A 15,073-nucleotide genomic window follows, 5' to 3' on the forward strand; every position below is an offset into this window, starting at 1 on the left:
GTTAGCAATAGGTAGCACAACATAACTAGCATACTCTGTTTTGCATCCTATGCTAAGAGTTTTCTCCTCAAGCCAGTATCTTGTGTCTGGTGGATTTGGGAGACAGAAGGGATAAAATATGTCATCCTCTTTTGTACCAAAGCATATTCATATTTTTGCTTGTTTTATTCTATATTTTTCATGCTCGTTGACATTAGAACATTCTTTGTTTTTTTTCTTCTCTCTCTCTCTCTCTCTCGTTCTTTCTCTGAAGGTTTTCCACCACTAAGAATGTTGTACGTTAACATGGGAAAGCCCAAATTAAAGGAAGCTAGTGGTTTGGCACTTTAAAATAGTTTAGAAATAGTTTTGCTAAAATATATTTCCACTGTCATGTTTTAACTTGTTTTAATAGGGTGAATATATCCTTTTATTAGTTGTAGAGCAGGCTGTGAATATTTACCTGTCGGTTAGGTGCATCTATTACAGGGAACACAGAGGAGAGATTCTTTAACTTTAGGGCGCTGTTCATTTGCTGAGAGTGGGTTGGTTAAAACCCAAGTTTGGCTCACCTTAGTGGAAAGTCACTCAGGGGTAAGAGGGAGAAAAGAGTGTTCCTATTTCCTTGTCTGTGTAATGAGTATTTAGTTTCCATGGTCATTGTCAGTTCACGTCAATAACAATTGTGTTGCACTAGAGTTCTACTTTGTATCCAACCTTCTGGCAGCTGTCCTTTCATTTTGCTTTCTTAAATGGCACATTGAAGACATGCTGATTTTGTTTTTGGGTGGGCCTAGGTTAAAATGTGAACTTGCTAACTCTATCACTTGTGTTGCTTAAAAGTTTTGTAGTTTCAATTTCCTCAAGTACCAGGTGGAGATACTAGGATTTATCTTACCATTTTACAGTAGGGAGGATTAAAACTAAGTAAGATGGCATATGGAAAATATAAAGTGCAATGCCTAATTTCCGCTCATTTGGGAAAAATAATTCTTCTTGAGATATTTGATAATTTCTTTCTTTCTCATTAAAATTTGACAATTTTGCCATATTTACCATGTATTAGTATTTTTTTAATTTTTGTGAGTACATATAAGGTCTACATATTTATGGAGTTCATGAGATATTTTGGTCGGGCATGAAATGCATAGTAATCATATCATGGAAAATTGGATATTCATCCCCTCAGGCATTTATCCTTTGTGTTACAAACAATTCAGTTATACTCTTTTAGTCATTTTTAAATGTACATTTAAATGATTATTGACTATAGTCCCCTATTGTATTATGAAATACCAGGTCTTGCTCATTCTTTCTAACTACTGTTTGTACCCATTAACCATTCCATCTCCCCCAGCTTCTGCATTACCCTAACTAGCTCCTGGTAAACATTTTTCTACAATCTATCTCTATGAATTCAATTGTTTTGATATTTAGCACACACAAATAACCGATGACATGAGATGTTTGTCTTTCTGCGTCTGTCTTATTTCACTTAACACAATGATCTCGAGTTCCATCCTTGTTGCAACAAATGACAGGATCTCATTCCTTTTTATGGATAAATGGTACTCCATTGTGTCTATGTACCACATTTTCTTTATCCATTCATCTGTTGATGGACACTTAGGTTGCTTCCAAATCTTGGCGATCGTGAACAGTACCACAACAAACAGGGCAGTGCAGGTATCTCTTCGATATAATCGTTTTCTTTCTTGTGGGTACATCCCCAGCAGTGGGACTGCTGGATCATATGTTAGCTCTACTTTTAGGTTTGTTGAGGAACCTCCAAACTCTTCTCCATAGTGGTTGTTATATTTCCACCAGCAGGGTATAAGGGTTTCCTTTCCCTCATATCCTCACCTGCATTTGTTATTGCCTGACTTACATATAAGAGCCATTTTAACTATGGTGAGCTGCTATCCCATTGTAGTTTTGATCTGCATTTCTCTGATGATCAATGATGTTGAACATTTTTTATATACCTGTTTTCCATTTGTAGGTCTTCTTTTGAGAAATGTCTATTCAAACATTTTTCCCATTGTTTAATCAAATTATTAGCTTTGTATTTCTATAGAGTAGTTTGAGCTCCTTATATATTCTGGTTATCAATTGCTTGCCAAGTGGGTAATCTGCAAATGTTTTCTCCAGTTCTGTGAATTTTCGCTTCACTTTGTTGATTGTTTCCTTTGCAGTGCAGAAACTTTTTAACTTGAAGTGATCCCATTTGTCCATTTTGGCTCTGATTGCCTGTGCTTGTAGAGTATTGCTCAAGAAATTTTGGCCCAGGACAGTGTGTTGGAGAGTTTCCCCATTTTTTGGTAGTAGTTTCATAGTTTGAAGTCTTGTATTTAAATCTTTAATGCGCTTATATTTGATGTTTGAATAAGGCAAGAGATAAAAATCAAGTTTCATTCTTCTGCATATGGATATTCAGTTTTCTCTGCACCATTTGTTGAAGAGGCTGTCTTTTTCTCAATATATGTTCTTGGCTCCTTTGTCACAAATGAGTTTACTATAGGTGTGTGGATTTGTTTCTCAGTTCCCTATCGTGTTCCAATCGGTCTATGCGTCTGTTTTATGCCAGTACCATGCTGCTTTCGTTACGATAGCTCTGTAGCAGAATTTGAAGTCAGGTAATGTGATTCCTCCAGTTTTGTTCTTTTCACTCAGGATAACTTTGACCATTCTGGGTCTCTCATGATTCCATATAAATTTCAGAATTTTAAAAACAATTTATGCAGAATATATCATTGGTGTTTTGAGGGGGTTGCATTGAATGTATAGATTGCTATAGGTAGTATGCATATTTTAACAATATGGATTCTTCCAACCCATGAACATGAAACTCTCTCCATTTTTTGTGTGTCCTCTTCAATTTCTTTCCTCACTATTTCATTGCTTTCATTGTAGAGATCTTTCACTTGTTTAGTTAAGCTAATTCCTAGGTATTTAAATTTGTTTCAGCTATTTTAAATGAGATTACTTTTACATTTCTTTTTCAGATTGTTCACTGTTGTCATATAGAAATGCTACTGATTTTTGTATGTTGATTTTTTTATCTTGCAACTTTACTAAGTTTATCAGTTGTAGTCGTTTATTTGTGGAGTCTTTAGGTTTTTCCAAAAATAAGACTGTATCATCAGCAATAAGGATAATTTGACTTCTTCTTTTCTAATTTGGATGCCCTTTATTTCTTTCTCTTGTTTGATTGCTCTAGTTAAGACTTTCAGTACTATGTTGAATAATAGTGAAGAAAGTGGGCATAGTTGTCGGTTCCAGATCCTAGAGGAAAGAATTTCAGTTATTCCCCATTCAGCATGATAATTCTTGTGTTTGTTTTAGATTTCCAATCCAAGTTCTGTTCATAGTGTGGAATTCTTTCTTCTATTATGCTATTGATTATCATTTTTGATGTGCATTCTGTTTCCATCTTTTAAATTGCTTATTGTTTGCAGATTATTTCTTTGTGATATATTTTTCTATATAGCAAATGGTCTCCTTTGTTTCAATTATTTTCTTAGGCTCTGTGATAGGATGTGTCTAGTCTTTCTTCTATTCAATTTGTGTTTTTCACAATGTTATTTGCACTATGTATTGCTTCTGAACGTGATTTTATTGAGCATGCTTGGTTGACTTCCTGGCATCTATTCCACTACCCCCCATTATGTAGTAGCCATAAGGTTTGTGTATTTGATTGATTCTTCTCTTAGTTCTAGGCATGGAACCCAAGAGATCTCTAAGACAATTCATACATTTTACCCATCTTAGAGTAGCTGGTTTAGGACTGGACAAACAATCTCAGCTGCTTCAATCAGACTCATGGTAAGTACTGAAATGGAAGATTCTTTTCTCTTCTAGGCACTGTTAAATATTTTTTAAATGTAAACTGTGCAACTACTTCAGCTACTTTACTTTGAGAAAACTTAAGCTGAGAACAAATTCTACTTGACAAGGTGAGAAATACTGAGAGAGAAAATGGGAAACTAAACAGAAACCCTGATCAAGTCTTCCTTTGAGTATAACTTAACTGAAATTTCCAGTCAGACAAAGTGTTCTCTTCATAAGGTCAATTACTTTGAATTAGATTTTATTCATTTAAAACTTGCAACATTTTAACCTATTCACTTTTCTGTGCTGTCACTACCATTTATTTCCACTGATTTCTTGTCTTTACTTGTTATAATTATAATATATTCTTTTATCTAAGTAAAAATAGATGATAATCATTTCCTAAATCTAAACATTTCCTATGAAAAAGCTTTGGGACACAATTACATATTTCCTTTCACTCTTTTATAGCACTTCCATAATTTTGTAACATTTCAACCACTTTCTTTGTATTCATATTTACAAAAGGTTAATTAAGAGGTTTTTATTATGCTTGCTTATGGCAAGTGGCCTCTACTCGGACTGCTGCACTCAACGCTTTGCAAGAGGGAGCACGTGAGCAAGTAAGTGTGGGATCCAGCCAGCTGTTCCAGGCACTGACACAAGAGCACGCTCTGTACAGGGCCCGTGGCCAAACCAGGAGTGTCACCCTGAGGGGAACATGGTGGCTCCCAGGTGAGGATGCCCATGACCCTGAAGCCCCAGAGCGGGTGTTACAGTGCTCTCTATTAGTTCCACTGTTCGCGGATAGTGGTGTGTTAGCAGCTCGGTTGACCCCTTGCCTCGTCGCATGGGGTGACTGCACTCTGCTGGCAAAAGCTAAGGGCTGGTGTGACAGTATTTCTCAGTACCTGTGCCATGTGGGTTCTGAGCTCTTGTCTGGCATCCAAGAAGAACTGAGGTCACAAGGACGGTTGAAGGACGGTGAAGGTGGAGAATTTTATTGAAAAATTAAAATGGCTCTCAGCGGAGAGGGGACCTGGAGAGGAGACTGGAAGGGCAGGTCATCTTCCCCGAAGTTAAGCTGTCTCTTCCCTGGAGATGGGTTGTCTCCCCATCTACCGACTGAGTCTGGGGTCTTTATAGGCACAAGCTGAGGAGTGCATGCTGATTGGTTTGTGAGTACGCAAAAAAGGTTAAAGTGAAGACACCACTCAAAGGTGGGCATAACAGTGTAGAAAACCAATTAGGAAAGGGTAGGTATATGTAAAATAGGTAAAGGGTGGGAATCAATCAGAGAAAAGCACACCAAACGGGAGGACAATTTCTAAATCTGGTCTGAGGATTAAACTTGTAGCTTGGCTTTCAGGCTTTAAACCGTCTTTGGCTGTTACTGTGTACTCTCCCCTATATTCCTAGGCATTTGGCTGCCTCCTGTCACTGTTAATGGGTTACAATTATGCCATTTTCCACTTGATTCTTGGACTACTTTTGAAATCATATGTTTTCATATATTTGGGGTTTGTTGCCTTTTATTTGTTTTGTAGGATAAAAATATTTTAAGACTTTTCTATTCATTATTTGTATCTCTTTATTTATTTATTTATCTATGTATTTGAGATGGTCTTGCTCTGTCACCCAAGCTGGAGTGCAGTGGTGTGGTCTCGGCTCACTGCAAGCTCCGCCTCCTGGGTTCCTGCCATTCTCCTGCCTCAGCCTCCCGAGTAGCTGGGACTACAGGCGCCATCACCACGCCTGGCTAATTTTTTGTATTTTTAATAGAGACGGGGTTTCACTGTGTCAGCCAGGAGGGTCTTGATCTCCTGACTTCATGATCCCCCTGCCTTGGCCTCCCACAGTGCTGGGATTACAGACGTGAACCACTGCACCTGGCCTGTATCTCTTAATTATAGAAAGTATCTGTTGATATTGATTCTTTGTCTTTCGTGTGTTGTAAATTTTTTCTGTTGCTTAGGTTTTCAATTGAAATTGTATTAGTTAACTATTTTTTGCATATTGTAATGTTTTTCTTAAATTTGTGACTTTATAACATATTTTACTTTGTCAACTAGAATTTATAGCTAGTGTTTATTTGTTACAACTGGGTACTTCTTTTTGTATTAAATAAGGTTTTTATTCTAAAGCCACTTCAAATACAAAGGAAAAATACTATTCTCATCGAAATAATTTATAAATGTTACATTCACTGAGAAGTCAAATGCAATAATGATTGTGGATTCAGTGCCTCATGTGATGTTTTACTTGTGTTCTCTACACAAAGCTCAGTTTTTTAATACATATAAATATATGCTATTCAAGTGCTATAAAAGTCACTTGCTTTTATGTGCTCTAGAGTCATTAAAGTTTTTAACAGTATTTAAAATCCTTTACCTTCTTCACTTTAGATGATTATAAAATTTAAACTTTTAGAAGTAAGGTTTGGTTAGGCAACCCAAAAATTTCAATGGCTTCACAAGACAAATGGTTATTTTTTGTAGGAGCAATAGTCAAACACGGATCTGATTATTGGGATTAGACAGCTTTCCTGGGCATCTTTTCTCCCAGTGGCAATTTAGGGTTTCAGCCTCTTTAATCCTTTGGCTGACTTGTTCTTTGTCTACGTAGTCCTTTTATTCAGATGGAAGATGGGAAAACACAATGCTATATACTTTGGAATACTGTATGGGCTTGTAATCAGCATACTTAATTTCAAGCCATTCCTTGGCCACTCAATGGTCACTACTAAATCACACAACCCACCCAACTGGAGAATTAAATTAAATATCTGGAGCGATTTAATGAACATGCATTTGTGGCCACAAAAATGAAGATACAAATAAGTAGGTGATGAATTTTTACTAAAATTTGATGATTTTCTATAGAAATAAATTTGAATCTATTCAGTATATAACTTTAGGCTAGTGTCAAAGCATTTAATTTTTGTCTGCAAAATCTGCTCATGCACATCCTTGTTCAAAGAGCCACTTGCTACTTAGTGACCTTAACTGAAACATTAATTGTTTTGTGTGCCCAAATTTAATAACCAGCTATCCGGAATGACGTTATGGAAAACATTGTTATTTAAATGCCAAGAGTTTGTTCTAGATCCTGCTGTTCACTGAACAATAAACCAATCACCGAGACAGTGAGTATTGTCAGGGAAGAAGCCTTTAATTGGGTGCTACGACCGGGGAGATGGGAGATCAGTCTCCAATCCATCTCCCTGGTCAACTAAAATTAGGGATTTATGTAACAGGGAAGAAATGTAACCATGTATGGGAAAACGGGAATTAGGAAGGGGTAATGAAGCAGAGTTCATCAATAGGAAGCAGACGGTTGGCTAGTTAATAATGGCAGGTGAGGGATCTAGCATCTCATTGTCCAGATGTGTTGATCTGGTAAGTTTCAATTCCTTGATGCTATCTGGGAGGTTTGGTGGCTGGTTTCCTGAGAAAGAAACTCACATAAGACAAATGTAACTTTCTCAAGTTTCAAGATGGGACAGTAAATGTCTATGTTTATTCAAAAGAAACCATAAACATCAGTTCTATGGGACATTTGGGTAGGTTTCCACATGACTTATGGAAATTAGTATTAGAGACATTTTGAATATTAGTTGCAATAAAATAGTAGTTAATATTTAAGAGGCTGTGCTAAATTCTTTACATTCAATCAAATTGCTTAAGATGTAAAATAATATATCTGTACATTTATATTCATATACATAATTATATCTCTATCCATCTATCTATCTACTTATGAAGATGAACGAATAAAGTGATCATATCCTTTTATTTTAGTCTCTGATCATCCTCACAATCTACCCATTAAACTCAATCTGATTCCCAACCTCTGCAGACTTCTTTATCCTCAGCTGAACCACTGGACTCTCATTTATAGGCTTAATTCTCTTTCATCCTTATGACAAATGCTCTGGCCATTCAGGAGTAAGATAAGGAACTCACATTTACCCCTTGATATTTATAATAATGTTGCCTTAACTTCGTGCTATATTCTAATTCTGCACTAATGCCTATTCCTAGAAATATGGGCTGGACTTCACACCTCACTTCAGCTGACTGGTATTCTGTTTTACACTTTGAGTCTCAGTCCTGGTTTATAACCTCCCTGTTTTTTATTTTATTCTAAACATGAGGTGATATCTTACTATTTCTGGGTTCCTCTTAGTACTAATTCCCTAATCCTATACTTCCATCTGATGGCTAGGACTGTGATACCCTATGCTAATCATCTCTGCTATGACCTGCCTATGTCAAAACCCAGCTTAAAGTTGTCATAGTTCATCAGACTAGCCTTTCCCTAAATTGGACCTTACTTATGCCTACTAAAGTCAGCTACCCTAAGAGCTACTTGTGGTCTTAAATCTCTAACTAATGAACTGCATCAGGCTCTTGTCCTTCAGGCCTTTCCCTAATCCCAGGTCCTGTCTAATTCTAAACATTTTCACCCACCATTTTACTCAGTTCTCCTCTTCTTGCTAGGGCCATATGCAGGATTGTGCCCGGTCTCAGGTAAAAATATTGTGTGTGTGTGTATGTGTGCATATTCATGTGCGTATATCTGAGCATATGTGTCTGTGTTTACTATATTTGATAATAAACCATTATGCAAGAGACATTAATTTTGTTGCTTTTGCTCACTTATCTTTATATATTTATTTTAATTGCACGCTCACTTGAAACAGCTTAACTTTCTTTGGTTAATTTTTAAATTAAATTATATTTTATTGGTTGCAATCACTGTTATCTTCCCTTGTTTGTTTATGTTATTAATGTCAGGCCTTCAAAGAACTGTGGGAATACTAATTATAGTTTGAGCGTGCAGATTGGGCCATTCATGTGATTATTTATTTCCTCAAACATTAATTTACTACTGTGTAGAAAGGTGCCAAAGTATTCTGAACCCACACTAAACGGTTGCATAGCATCTTGTGGGCTTCACTTTGGAAAGAATGGCAGGATCAAAGAGACCAAAATATCTGATTTGTTCCATATGTTATAGCTCATCCCTAATGACAGAGTGGAGACCTGTCAATATTGCTTCTATTGCCCATGGTGAGTGAAATGATCAAATATTTCAGGCTCAATATGGTCCTGCTTGAGATCATACTCTGGGAATGCTAGAAGAATAAACATTACACTTCCGCAAGTTTTACAAATGTTTGTCAAAGATTTTGTGCTAAAATTGAGGATATACATACTTGTTTTTGGTCTACTGCTCAGTATAATTATTATTTATAATTTATATCTTCATACCACCTGTTTGTTAAAACTCCAAGCCTGTGTCTCTAATCTTTGTCAAATAAAACTGAACTCCTATTTTTCCCACTTTCACCCAACAAAATAAATATACATGACCTCTTTCTTTATTTGTCTTTAACCTAGATCCTACTACACTATTCTCTTCATCTCTATTGTTTCTTTCATTATTATTATTATTATTATTATTTTCAAGAGAGAGTTTTGCTATTGTTGCCCAGGCTGGTGTGCAATGGTGCGATCTCAGCTCATTGAAACCTCCACCTCCCAGGTTCAAGCGATTCTCCTGCCTCCGCCTCCTGAGTAGCTGGAATTACGGGAGCCCGCCACTATGCCTGGCTATTTTTTTTTTTTCATATTTTTAGCAGAGATGGGGTTTCACCATGTTGGCCAGGCTGATCTCTAATTCCTGACCTCAGGTGATCCACCTGCCTTGGCCTCCCAAAGTGGTGGGATTACAGGTGTGAGCCATGTGCCTGGCCTCTGTATTGTTTCTTGATCATTTCTCATGAATACTCTCCCTCACAGAACAGGAACAACTGTTTTGGACCCCTCCTCTTAGATCATATCTTCTTGTTTTAATTTCTCATTTTATTAAAAAATAGTTTTAGTCAACATTCTCATTATAATTTGCAATAATACTTCCTTGTGTTTTAAAACATTGTTATACGTCTTCCACAGTAGACCAAAAACCTCATGAAAGCAAGTCCATTGGTAGAGCAAGTACATTTGTTAATCACATAATCACTCTATCATGAATAATATCAGCATATAATTATATACCAATGTCTTAAACAGTAGAATATCTGAGCATAGTTTAGATATAATAATACATATTCCTCAGCCAGAGTCAACCTAAAGATAAAAGTACCCGAATTCCTTCCTTCCCTCTACTATCTACTCATATCCCTGCAGGTTTTCCTGTCTTTCACATGACCCTCCATGGTAAACTGTTAAGACTTGCAATCAACTGCTGAAATCACCTGCCGGTAACTCTCACTGGCTGAACCCAATGAGATGCCAGAGAACAAGAGAGCGACTGACTTACTTTTTTTGTTTTGTTTTGTTTTGTTTTCGTTTTTGAGCGCTATATTTACATCATACACAATAAGTTGTGTATATTTCTCAGATAGAAAAGTCCTGGTGAGTTAGAAGCTATTTCTCAAATTTTAATGTGAACAGTAAACTGGGTAATTTGTCCCGCAGAAATTTTTTTCAGGATATCTGGAATAAAAGTCTGAGTTTCTAAATTTCTAGCAAGCTTACCAGTAACACCAATGTTTTGGGCTCAAGAAGAATATTGTGCCAAACATCAAATCAGTGGAAGAGCCTGAATTTTTCCCAGTTTTTCTGACCTGTAAACAAAGATGAGAGCCTTCATTTCCAAAGAGAGATATATGTAAAAAAAATTCAAGAAGGAAGGGAAGCTTCCAGATTAAATGTGACGGTTTATGCACATTATCTGGCAAATCTCCCTAAGATACTTAATAAACAAGAGAAAAATAATTAGCTCTATAATAGAAAAATCTGTCAGAAATCTCTATGGTTGAGTAAATTTAACATTAACTGTCCTAGGACAAATCTTTATCATGTGCTGATTTACACAGAAAAACACAACATCACTGCGGTGATATTGCCACCCCCCACAAAGTAAATTATAAACTAAATTTAATTATAAAGAAACGTCAGTTCTATGCAAAGTTCAAAATACAGATGTCTCCCATGTTCTGTAAATTGTTTTACTTTTATTTTAAGTTCAGGGTTACATATGCAGGATGTGCAGGTTTTTTACATTGGTAAACCTGTGTCATGGGGTTGGTTGTAAAGATTATTTCATCACCCAGGCATAACACCCAGTATCCCTTAGTAATTTTTCCCACTTCTCTCCCTCCTCTCACCCTCTGCCCTCCGATAGGCCCCAGTGTGTGTCCCTCTATGTGTCCCTCTGTGTGTCCATGTGTTCTCATCATTTAGCTCCCACTTATAAGTGAGAACCTGCAGTATCTGGTATTCTGTTTCTGCGTTAGTTTGCTAAGGATAATAGCCTCCAGCTCCATCCATGTTCCTGTAAAGGACATTATCTTATTATTTTTTATGGCTGCATAGTATTCCATGGTACCACATTTTCTTTATCCAGTCTATCATTAATGGGTATTTGGGTTTGTTGATGTCTTTGTTATTGTGAATAATGCTACAATAAACATATGCATGCATGAGTCTTTATAATAGAACAATTTATATTCCTTTGGGTATCTACCCAGAAATGGGATTGTTGGGTTGAATGGTAGTTCTGTCTTTAAGTCTTTGAGGATTCACCACTCTCTCTTCCACAATGATTGAACTAATTTGCACTCCCACCAACAGTGGAAAACAATTCCCTTTGCTCCACAACCTAACCAGCATCTGTTATTTTTTATTTTTTGACTTTTTAATAAGAGCCATTCTGTTGTGAGACAGTATCTCATTGTGATTTTGATTTGCCTTTCTCTAATGATCAGTTATGTTGAGCTTTTCTCATATGATTGTTTGCCGCATGTATGTCTTTTTTTTGAAAAATGTCTGTTTATGTTCCTTGCCCTCATTTTAATGGAGTTGGTTTTTCTTTTTCTTGGAAATTGGTTTAAATTCCTTATAGGTGCTGGATATTAGACTTTTGTCAGACACATAGATCAGTGGAACAGAATAGAGAACCCAGAGATAAGAGAACACACCTTCAACCATCTGATCTTCGACAAACCTGACAAAAACAAGCAATGGGGAAAGGAATCCTTTTTCAATAAATGGTGCTGGGAGAACTGGCTGGCCATATGTGGAAAACTGAAACTGGACCCCTTCCTTACACCATATATAAAAATTAACTTAAGAGGGATTAAAAACGTAAATGTAAAACCCCAAACTAAGAAAACCCTGGAAGACGACTAAGGCAATACCATTCAGGACATAGGCATGGACAAAGATTTCATGAGAAAAATGCCAAAGGCAACTGCAAGAAAACAAAAAATCGATAAATGGGTCCTAATTAAACTGAAGAACTCTGCACAGCAAAAGAAACTGTCTGCAGAGTGAACAGACAACCTACGGAATGGGAGAAAATATTTGCACTGATTTACTTTCACGAAGTCAGTTTGTGAAAGAAAAAGAGAACAAGTGGCATTTGAAAGGCAATGGCTAATTTCTGACGAAGCAATGAAGACGTTGGAATCCAATAGAGTTGAGTGCAAATATGAGCACACTGCTTTCTTACTGTATAACTTTGAATAATTCACATAAATGTTTGAGTAGATTTTCTTATACCAGTACTCATCACTTAGGATTGTGATCAGGATGGAAGTATTATGGTCTAAAAGTTTCACATACAGTAATACCTGGCATCTAACATTTAACAAGCGGTAATATACTTATCTTCCCATTTGAATTAATGCATTTTAACCTTGAAATATAAAGGAATTTGCTAGGTCACACTGACTAACGACAAAGGTTAAATTGATTAAAGTTTCTGTACTTAGATTTGCCTGATAAAATATTGAAAAAACTATGTATTTTGATTTCATAAGCCTGGCTACTCTAGCTGTACTTCAGAGAATTTTATAAAATATTTCAGAAAGAAGAATGAATTTTTATTTTATCAAATCCATACATACAACACTAGGCACTGGGTGATTGCCTCCATCACAATGCTTAGAATACATTATCCCATAATCAGAGTTCTTTTATATAAGGATGATAGGAAAATAATTGACAAATGCATTTAAATCAGTCTAAAAATTTTGGAGGAATAAGAATTCACTAAGTTTATATCAATGCTTATAGAATGAAAATCAACAGCTATAAAAGCATTTATTTGTTGTATCTTTTATTTTAAAAGCAATTCATTATAGCTAGACCTAACTAATAAGCAAACTATGTTGCAACTAGGATCAGAATCAACATTGAGCCTAGTCAGTGAAAAGGCACATAAAAATTAAATTTATCAAGAAAAAGTTTGCTTGTGCAATGTACTACATTCTCTTCCTCTGTGGTTCTCCATGCTATTTCTATTTTCCCTATTTAAATGGCTTACATATGTTTTGCATGTTTCTTCTTTCTGTTCACGTCACGTCTATTTGATTTTCAAAGCCAAATCCAAATAGTGGTATCCTTTTTCTTCTAAATTGGAACAGTGTTTACGTGTCTTAACCATTTCAACACACCTTTTACATTATCATACACCTATCAGAGGCATATATCATGCTCTCCATCAACTTATATATTTTTGTGTATACATTCTGCAGCTATTGGTATGCAAACACTTCAAAAATATAACCGATCATTGTATTCTGCACAATCTTTAATCATTTACATTGATTAAAATAAATTTTTGAATAAACAGTGTTGTTCCCAACTACAATTTACAAATTTCAGATTGTGCAGTTAATTTTGCAATTAAATTACTCTTGATTTATAGTTACTTTTATTATTTAGATACATTAGACTTGCATACATTTATGGGGTACATATGAAATTTTGTTTCATGTGTAGAATACGTAATGACCAAGTCAGGATATTTAGGGTATTCATCAGTCTTAGTATTTACAATTGCTATGTTTTTGAAAGATTTCAAGTCTCCTCTTCTTGGTATTTTGAAACATAAAATTCACTGTTCATTTATAAACTATAGTCAGGGTATTTACTTGTCTGTGTGTACTTGTCTGGTTTTGGTATCAGGATAATACTGACCTTGGAGAATAACCTAGAAATAATTTTCTCCTCTTCAGTTTTTTGTAATAGTTTGAGTATAGTTGGTATTGATTTTTATACATTTGGTAGAGTTTGACAGTGAAGCCATCTGGTTGGGGCTTTTCTTTCTTGGGAGACGCTTTATTACTGATTCAGTCTCGCTACTTGTTATGGTCTGTTCGGGTTTTCTATTTCTTGTTGAATCAATCTGGGTAGGTTGTGTATGTCCTGGAATTTATTCATTTGCTCTAGGTTGTTCAGGTTTTTAGCACATAGTTATTTATAATAGACTCCAATGATCTTTTGCATTTCTGTGGTATCAGTTGTAATGTCCCTGTTAGTATTTCTGATTTTGTTTATTTGGGTCTTATATCCTTTTTGATCGGTTAGACCAGCTAGCAGTTCATTGATTTTATCTTTTTTAAAAGTCAACTTTTTATTTCATTGATCTTTGGATTGGTTTTTTTAGTCTTTATTTCATTTAATTCTGCTCTGATCTTTATTATGTCCTTCCATCTAGCAATCGTGATTTTGGTTTTTTCTTCCTTTTTTAGTTTCTTGAGGTGCATTGTTAGATTGTTTATTTGAAATCTTCCTACTTTTCAATGTAGGCATTTATTGTTGTAAACTTCACTCTTAGAACTGTTTTTGCTGTATGCTGTAGGTTTTGGCATACTGTGTTTCCATTTTTTATTTGCTTTAAGAATTTAAAAAAAATTTTTCATCTTAATTTCTTCTTTGACCCAATAGTTGTTTAAAACATGTTTAGTTTCCATGAGTTGGTATAGTTTTCAATGTTCCTCTTGGCATTGATTTCTAGTTTTATTCCATTGTGGTCTAAGAAAATACTTGATATGATTTTGATTTTTTAGAATTTATTGATACTTTTATGTGGCCTAACATATGGTTTATTCTGGAGAATATTCCATATGCTGATGAGAGGAATGTGTATTCTGTGGTTACTGGCTAAAATGTTTTTTAACTGTCTGTTAGGTCTATTTGGTCTATCGTACTGTTTAAGTCTGATGTTTTCTTGTTAATTTTTGTCTAAGTTATTTGTTTAATGCTGGGAGTCTGGTATTGAAATTCCCAATGATTATTGTATCAGACTCTAGCTCTCCATTTAGATAGGAATATTTGCTTTATTTACCTGAGTGCTTCAGTGCCGGGTGCATATATGTTTAGGACTGTTACAGCCCCTTGTGGAATGAATCCCTTTATCATTATATAATAACCTTTTTGTTTATTTGTACTGTTTTGAGCTTAAA

The 15,073-nt window shown here is 35.5% G+C and overlaps 1 long non-coding RNA gene across 1 annotated transcript in view; it reads left to right on the forward strand.

The window, feature by feature from the left end:
- Positions 1–11,889, forward strand: part of LOC101001140 — a 30,119-nt gene extending 18,230 nt beyond the window's left edge. The window contains exons 2-4 of the long non-coding RNA XR_160238.3: positions 3,693–3,804; positions 6,436–6,650; positions 11,725–11,889. This is a non-coding gene — a long non-coding RNA (uncharacterized LOC101001140). The remainder of the gene's footprint in view (positions 1–3,692; positions 3,805–6,435; positions 6,651–11,724) is intronic.
- The last annotated feature ends 3,184 nt before the right edge of the window (positions 11,890–15,073 follow it).

Source organism: Papio anubis, chromosome 4 (genome assembly GCF_008728515.1).
Source record: "Papio anubis isolate 15944 chromosome 4, Panubis1.0, whole genome shotgun sequence".
Taxonomy (NCBI): domain Eukaryota; kingdom Metazoa; phylum Chordata; class Mammalia; order Primates; family Cercopithecidae; genus Papio; species Papio anubis.